Below are 8,479 nucleotides of genomic sequence, written 5' to 3' on the forward strand. Positions count from 1 at the left end.
GAGGAAGTTAAGGGCATCGCCCTGTACACATAACCAATTTAAGTAATTTTCATACAATAACTCAAATCTATCTACTTTATCATTTCTCATTCAGTACTACTTAGAGAAGTTAGGATAGATGTAGACTAAATAAATGTTTGGATGGACATAGGCTACACAGTTTTTTTCAAATTTTTACACAATGCACTAATAAACTTTTGGATAGACCTAGGATGTGAATATAAGGGGGAAGGCTGGCCGTGCGGTCTATCGCACGGCTTTCTGTTGTGGGAAGGAGGGCTGGTCCCCGGCACGAATCCGCCCGGCGGATTTGTGTTGAGGTCCAGTGAACTGGCCAGTCTGTGGATGGTTTTTAGGCGATTTTCCATCTGCCTCGGCAAATGCGGGCTGGTTCCCCTTATTCCGCCTCAGTTACACTATGTCGGTGACTGCTGCGCAAACAAGTTCTCCACATACGCGTACACCACCGTTACTCTACCACGCAAACATAGGGTTACACTTGTCTGGTGTGAGATGTTCCCTGGGGGCCGAACTGCACAATAACCCTGGGTTTAGTGTGGGGCGGCGGAGGGCTGAAGTGGACTGCGGTAGTCATGGGGTTGTGGACTACTGCGGCTGCGGTGGGGACGGAGCCTCTCCATCGTTTCTAGGTCCCCGGTTAACATACAATAGAATACAATACATACAATATAAGGGGGAAACATTACTTTAGAAAAACCTTCAAAATTACTTGACCAATTTACTTCACATTTTCACAAGGTGCTTTAATAAACATTCATACGGACACAGTCTACATATTTTTTAATTAAATAAATCCACGCGAACACATACACTTATTTTATACAAGTCATTGATTCATGTTGGTACAGAAAATCTTGAAAAGTAGTTGGTCGATTTACTTCAAATTTTCCTTCAGATAGACAGACACTTCATATTTTCTATAGTATTTGGTATATAGGCATATAATGTGATACAGGGAATACATTGATTCTCAAAAATATTGAAAAGCTCTTGACCAATTTACTTTACCTGATAAGCTAATAAATGATCAGATGGACATATGTTACATATATATTTATGTACTTTGTTTATTAAAAAATAAGTAATACATAAAGGGGACCGAAGACCTAGCAATTTGGTCCCTTCCATCCTCTTTATACCAGCCTATAAATAAAGGGGAAACATTGTTAGTAAATATCTCGAAAAGTTCTTGACTGATTTTTTCCCCCTACTTTGTACTATGCTCCAATGATTTTTTCCCCCTACTTTGTACTATGCTCCAATAATCTTTCAAGCTGACATAGGTTACATACTTTTTAAATATATAGTAGTACATAAATATGTAATACATAATCTCGAAAAGTCTTGATCGATTTAATTTGAATATTTACATGGTACTCTAATATACATTCAGATGAACATTGGCTACATATTTCTTTAATATGTATGGTATATAAATGTATATACAGGGTGTGTCACGTAACTCGGCCACCTCAGATATCTCTGGAACAACAATAGATACTCAAAAACGGTTTTCACCAGCTTGAACATACAGCACGGACTGAGGAAACCAAATATTATGCAAAATTGTAAAACGTAAACAAATACTATTTTCAACACAACACAAACTTGCGTATTTTTAAATGGACATCCCCTATTATTTCATATGCAATCAACAGCATGAAAAATGACAAAAATAATGGCATTGGTTGCATCACAATACGTCAATTACTGTAGTTACTCGAATCTAAGCCGCACTTTTTTTCCGGTTTTTGTAATCCAAAAAACCACCTGCGGCTTAGAATCGAGTGCAAATTAAGCGGAAGTTCTGAAAAATGTTGGTAGGTGCCGCCAGAACTAACTTCTGCCGTCGAATATATGTAGCGCTACACAGGCATCCTTTGCAGGCACAAAGATAAATACTGGCGCCAAAACCTCTGAAAAAAAGGTGGAAGAAGAGCTTTTTTCTCCGTCCCGAGTTTCGACCAATGCATTTTCATACATTATCCAACGAAGGAAATACAGAATGATTCCAGAATACAAATTCCATACTGTTCATCTTCGAATGTAGCAGCATTTCAGTGTACTACGAAAATCCGACTGGCAAGACTGTTTGGGATGTTTGTCAATATGGGAAACTCTACGTTCTGAATTTTTTCGTACCTGTGAGAAGAGATGGTTGCTAATAGGAACTTTTATGAATTGTGAATCACATGCAGTATTCTCTTCACCGATGAATAATACGAATAAAAACATTTTGTCATGTATTCTTTCCTGTTTGCAGCTATCTCATTTAAATCCTGTCTGCCTAATAAACTACGAAACTAGAGTGAGACAACAGCAAACGGGGAAGAATACGCATATCATGTCATGTTTATATTCTTATTATTCTTAGGCCTAAAAGTGATACAGTCAGAAATGAAGCACGGCAATAGACTAGATTTTTAAAATCTAAGATGACTCTAATGTTGGTGCAGAATGTAACGTACTAAAAGAGGCATCTGCAAAGATTTTCAAATGGAGAAAAATTTTCGCTAAACTCTCGTTCAGAACATCGTCTATCATACGCAGTCTATTATTTGGTTCTTGTTGATCATTATCAAAGAAAGCAGCAGTGTAAGTAACAACAAATAGCAGTCTCTTGCCATTGTTTCGCTATTGAGACGATTCCTATTTTTTATTTTATTTATTTTTTTTATTGTAAGCAGCGGTACCGTGCACAAAAGCAAGCCATGCGGCGAGCGGCGACAGGCCGGCGTAAACACTCTTTATCAGCTGAGAGTGACGTAAACACCTATAACAAAGAGAACGACACTTATCAGATCAAAGAAAAATAAGCAATCAATTCAAACCAGATGAAGCACTTGAAAAAGGAAGGGTACCCGTATAAATACGGACGGAGCGCCAGACGCATAGCAATGGCTACCTGGTAAAGCTTAACTGCTAAGCTTATGACTCGAACCAAACTACTGTAGCTGTATCGTCATTCATTCGACCTAAATTATGTCTCGTATTATAAGATTATAATGGACCAACTTTGTTTCAATTTGGAGGTGCGGCCTAAAACTTTTCTCTCACCTTGAAATTCGAGTCTCAAATTTCAGGTGCGGCTTAGATTCGGGAATTTTTTTTTCCCTTGATTTAGAGTCTCATTTTTCAGGTGTGGCTTAGATTCGAGTAAATACGGTACATCCCGAGAAATTGCGTAGTGAAGCTGATGCTTGAAATAAATGAAGCGTACAGCTAGCACACGTCCTGAGACTCCAGCATGCACCTCATGCTGCCGGTAAACATGATGTGATTGCCATACTACGTTAGTGGGTGTTAATGTATGGTGTGGTGTTGTATGACAACACATAATTGGCCCATATTTCATTGATGACACTCCTAAAGGGGGATAGTTTAGCCCCTTCTTGAGCTGTACCTTATTTGAACTGGTCCACCTCTTATAATGTGTCAAATAATGCAGTATCAGAATGTTGGATGTCCTGTGCATAATGTTTATTGTAGCGAAATGACAACTAGAGGTACAATTGGCGGTAACACACTTTCTTTCATGTTTCTAAACCGCATAAGTTCTGAAATATATGGCTTGTAAAGGATAGCAACGGCATCACAGTTTCTGACGTAATGCATTGCATGTAGTACTGTGCTCAGAGCAGGGGTTGCCTGCACTGGCACCTGTATCCTGCTGTAAACATACCAATATCACCACAGCGCGCTCTACCTTCAGTGTACAAGTGTCTCCTAATCTGGCCTGCTGAAATGCTCTCATATCGTAATTCACATATGTTGCCACATTAAAACCTGTTTTCTTGTGGCTTGTTACATTTGTCGTCATCTAGTCAATATGCTGGCCTTCAGTAATGAACAAAAACTAGATATTATTTTAATTTATGGCGAATGTCACAGAAATGCAACCGCAGCCGTGACACTGTGTGCTGAACGCTACCCAGATCGGTGGTGTCCGCCACGTCAAATCATTGGCAACATCTGCAAGACACTCACTGAAACAGGAAGCTGGGTTCCCACAAAACGTTGATGTACAATGCCAGCAACTGACAGTGGAAACAAAATTGCTGTTCTGACTGCTGTAGTGCAAAATCCTCAGGTGGGTGTATGTGAAATTGCACGAGGTGTAGGAATAAGCCATAGTAGTGTGTGCAAAATCTTGCATCGGCATCGGTTTCATCTGGTCCATATCTCTCTGCACCAAGATCTATACGGGAATGACTTTGAATCCTGCATTGCATTCTGTCATTTTGCACTTCAGCAGTTGCAAGGTAATCCAGTATTCCTAAGCAATACGTTGCGGCCGAGGCTTCATTTACAAAGCATGGTAATGTGAATCTGCGGAACATGCACTGCTGGTCCGTGCAAAATCCCCACTGGATTCGCCAAGTTGCTCATCAACGACAGTGGAGTGTCAATGTTTGGTGCGGTATCATTGCTAACTGTATTGTAGGTTCCTATTTTTACCACAGAACATTGAATGGAGAGTGATATGCATCATTTCTTCAACACACACTAGCACTCCTCATATAGGATCTAGGATTGGAAACTCGTCTGTCAATGTGGTTCCAACAGGATGGATGTCCCGCACACAATGCAAAAGTTGCCAGAGATGTTCTAGATGCGACATTTCCAAATAGGTGGATGGGGCGGGGAGGTACTGTGCGATGGCCAACATGGTCCCCCGACTTGACACCACTGGACTTCTTTCTCTGGGGCGCAGAGAGAGACAGTGTGTATCAAGAACCCCTAATGACAGTAGAGGATATGGAACATCGTATTACTACGGCGTGTGTGGCAATATCTGTAGAAACTCTACAATCTGTGCAACACATTGTTACCCATCTGCGCACACATACTGATGCATATGGAGGGTACTTCAAACATATGTTGATGTGACACAGTTTCATAGGTCAAGACGTGGGTGTATTTTCTATGCTGGATGTGATGCACAACAATACACTTTCAGTGGGTGACAGGGCACTAGTAAATGTGTTTAGCAAAGTGAATTCAAGTATGTTATCTCTTTAACTGTAGCTGTAGTTGTCATTTTACTAGAATAAATGTACATTTACGATTTTAAAAACGCAACTTTGCATTGAATGTGTTACTTGTTTATTTTTGTAGATTGTGCATACCTTCCCCTTGTGTGAGCCCCTGACACAGGCAGCAAGAGGTGCATGTTTGAGTCTCAGAATGTGCACTTAATTTAGTCCAAGTGTCAACTTTACTTCGCAATTTCTGGGGATGTAATTGACATATTGCAATGCAACCAATGCCATTATTTTTGTCGTTTTTCATGCTGTTGATTGCTTATGAAATAACAGAGAATGTCCATTTAAAAATACACAAGTTTGTGTTGAAAATAGTATTTCCTTACATTTTAAAATTTTGCATAATAGTTGGTTTCCTAAGCCCCTGCCGTACGTTCACGCTGGTGAAAAACGTTTTTGAATATCTATTGTTGTTCCACAGATATTTGAGTTGGCAGATTTAAAAGTATGCTACATATTTTTGTAATACATGTGGAACCCCCGCCCATTTACCATGGACCTTCCTGTTGGTGGTGTGGCTTGCGTGCCTCAGCGATACAGATAGTCATACCGTAGGTGCAATCATGACGGACGTGTATCTGTTTAGAGGCCATACAATTGAGTGGTTCCTGAAGAGGGGCAGCAGCCTTTTCAGTAGTTGCAGGGGGAACAGTCTGGAAGATTGACTGATCTGGCCTTGTAACATTAACCAAAATGGCCTTGCTGTGCTGGTACCGCGAACGGCTGAAAGCAAGGGAAAACTACAGCCGTAATTTTTCCCAAGGGCATGCAGCTTTAGTGTATGGTTAAATGACAATGACATCCTCTTGGATAAACTATTGTGGAGGTAAAATAATATCATGCTACAAAAGAAATTATTAAGATAGTGAAGGGAGACGAAAATTTAATAGTCATAGGGGACTGGAATTTTATATAGGAAAAGGAAGAGGAGGAAAAGTAGTAGGTGAATGTGGAATGGGGGTAAAGAATGAAAGAGGAAGTTGCCTGGTAGAATTTTGCACAAAGCATAACTTAATCATCGCTAACACTTGGTTTAAAAATCATGAAAGAAGGTTGTATATGTGGAAGAGGCCTGGAGACACTGGAAGGTTTCAGATTGATTATATAATGGTAAGACAGAGATTTAGGAACGAGATTTTAAATTGTAAGACATTTCCAGGGGCAGATGTGGACTCTGGCCACAATTTATTGGTTATGAACTGTAGATTAAAACTGAAGAAACCGCAAAAAGGTGGAAATTTCGACATGAGACCTGGATAAACTGAAAGAACCAGAGGTTGTAGAGAGTTTCAGAGAGAGCATTAGGGAACAATTGACAAGAATGGGGGAAAGAAATACAGTAGAAGAAGAATGGGTAGCTTTGAAAGATGAGACAGTGAAGGCAGCAGAGGATCAAATAGGTAAAAAGATGAGGGCTAGTAGAAATCCTTGGGTAACAGAAGATATATTGAATTTAATTCATGAAAGGAGAAAATATAAAAATGCGGTAAATGAAGATGGCACAAAGGAATACAAACGTCTCAAAAATGAGATCAACAGGAAGTGTAAAATGGCTGATCAGGGATGGATAGAGGAAAAATGGAAGGATATAGAGGCATATATCACTAGGGGTAAGATAGATACTGCCTACAGGAGAATTAGAGAGACCTTTGGAGAAGAGAAACACCTGCATGAATATCAAGAGCTCAGATGGAACACCAATTCTAAACAAAGAAGAAAAAGCAGTAAGGTCGAAGGAGTCTATAGAGGGTATACACAGAGCAAAAAAAAAAAAAGTGAGGGCAATATAATGGAAATGGTAGAGGGCATAAATAAAGATGAAATGGGAGATATGATAGTGCATGAAGAATTTGACAGAACACTGAAAGATCTAAGTCGAAACAACGCCCCGGGAGTATACAACATTCCATTAGAACTACTGATAACCTTGGGAGAGCCAGCCATGACAAAACTCTACCATCTTGTGAACAAGATGTACAAGACAGCTGAAATACCGTCAAACTTCAAGAAGAATATACTATTTCCAATTCCAAAGAAAGCAGGTGTTGACAGGTGTGAAAATTACCTAACTTTCAGTTTAATAAGTCACGGCTGCAAAATACTAACACAGACAAATGAAAAAACTGGTGGAAGCTGACCTCGGGGAACATCAGTTTGGATTCCATAGAAATGTTGGAACATGGGAGGCTACACTGACCCTACAACTTATCTTAGAAGATAGATTAAGGAAAGGCAAACCTCCATTTCTAGCATTTGTAGACCTAGAGAAAGCTTTTGACAGTGTTTACTGGAATACTCTCTTTCAAATTCTGAAGGTGGTAGGGGTCAAATAAAAGAAGTGAAAGGCTATTTACAATTTGTACAGAAACCAGATAGCAGTTATAAGAGTTGAGGGGTATGAAAGGGAAGCAGTGATTGGGAAAGGAGTGAGACAGGGTTGTAGCCTATCCCCATTGTTATTCAGCCTATATATTGAGCAAGCAGTAAAGGAAACAAAAGAAAAATTTGGAGTAGGAACTAAAATTCATGGTGAAGCAATAAATAACAAAGTTTGTCATCCTTACACCTATGATGATGATTATTTATAGTGGAGGGTGCTAAACAGCAAATTATCAGCACCCTTGCATTATTGTTGTACCAAAAAAGATTTTCACAATCTGTCGAAGAAGATCAATAAACTGGAAAACTACTATTTTATTGTTTGGAACATGACGGGACTTCTTCAGCTCAGAATTTTCATTTGTTAGATGCGAAACATCATATCTTAGAATGGCAAGGATATTGTGTAAACTTGAAATGCATTCATTTAGTTTAATGATTTCACTGTTACAGCTCCCACAGACGGCTTTTTTCACAGAAGAAATGTAATTCATATTCACTCGATGCCATCTTAGCAAAGAAATGATAAACCTGAACCAAGAAAAAGCACATGTACCAAAAAGTATCCATATCAACCCTCATCCTCAAGTAGTCCAAATTCGTAGATTAGCTGATGATGTCTGGCTCTTGGCAATGGCTTTGTCTTCATGTCGTTGAGTATTCTATTTGTGAAATTTGCTTCTCTGTGATTTCTCCTGATTTAATATTTTCCCTGATGAAATGGCACTGGGTGTCAATGTCATTTTGAAAGGTCCAAAGTATTTATCAATTATGGCCAAGCAGACAGGCCACTGGCAAACAGAGGTTAATGAGGTCAACAAGAAAAAGACTTTCTTCATAACTCATGATGGCTTTTATGCGTTTAAAGCTATGTTGTTTGGACTGTGTTAAACCCAAGCTGCCTTGGAACCTATGATGGACAACTTACTTAGACACATTAAATGCCTTTACTATGAGGATGACTTTGTGATTTTTTCTAAAACATTTTAAGAACATCTAAGATGCCTGGTCTACAGGTCTCCACATGAATATGA

Source organism: Schistocerca nitens, chromosome 1 (genome assembly GCF_023898315.1).
Source record: "Schistocerca nitens isolate TAMUIC-IGC-003100 chromosome 1, iqSchNite1.1, whole genome shotgun sequence".
Classification (NCBI taxonomy): domain Eukaryota; kingdom Metazoa; phylum Arthropoda; class Insecta; order Orthoptera; family Acrididae; genus Schistocerca; species Schistocerca nitens.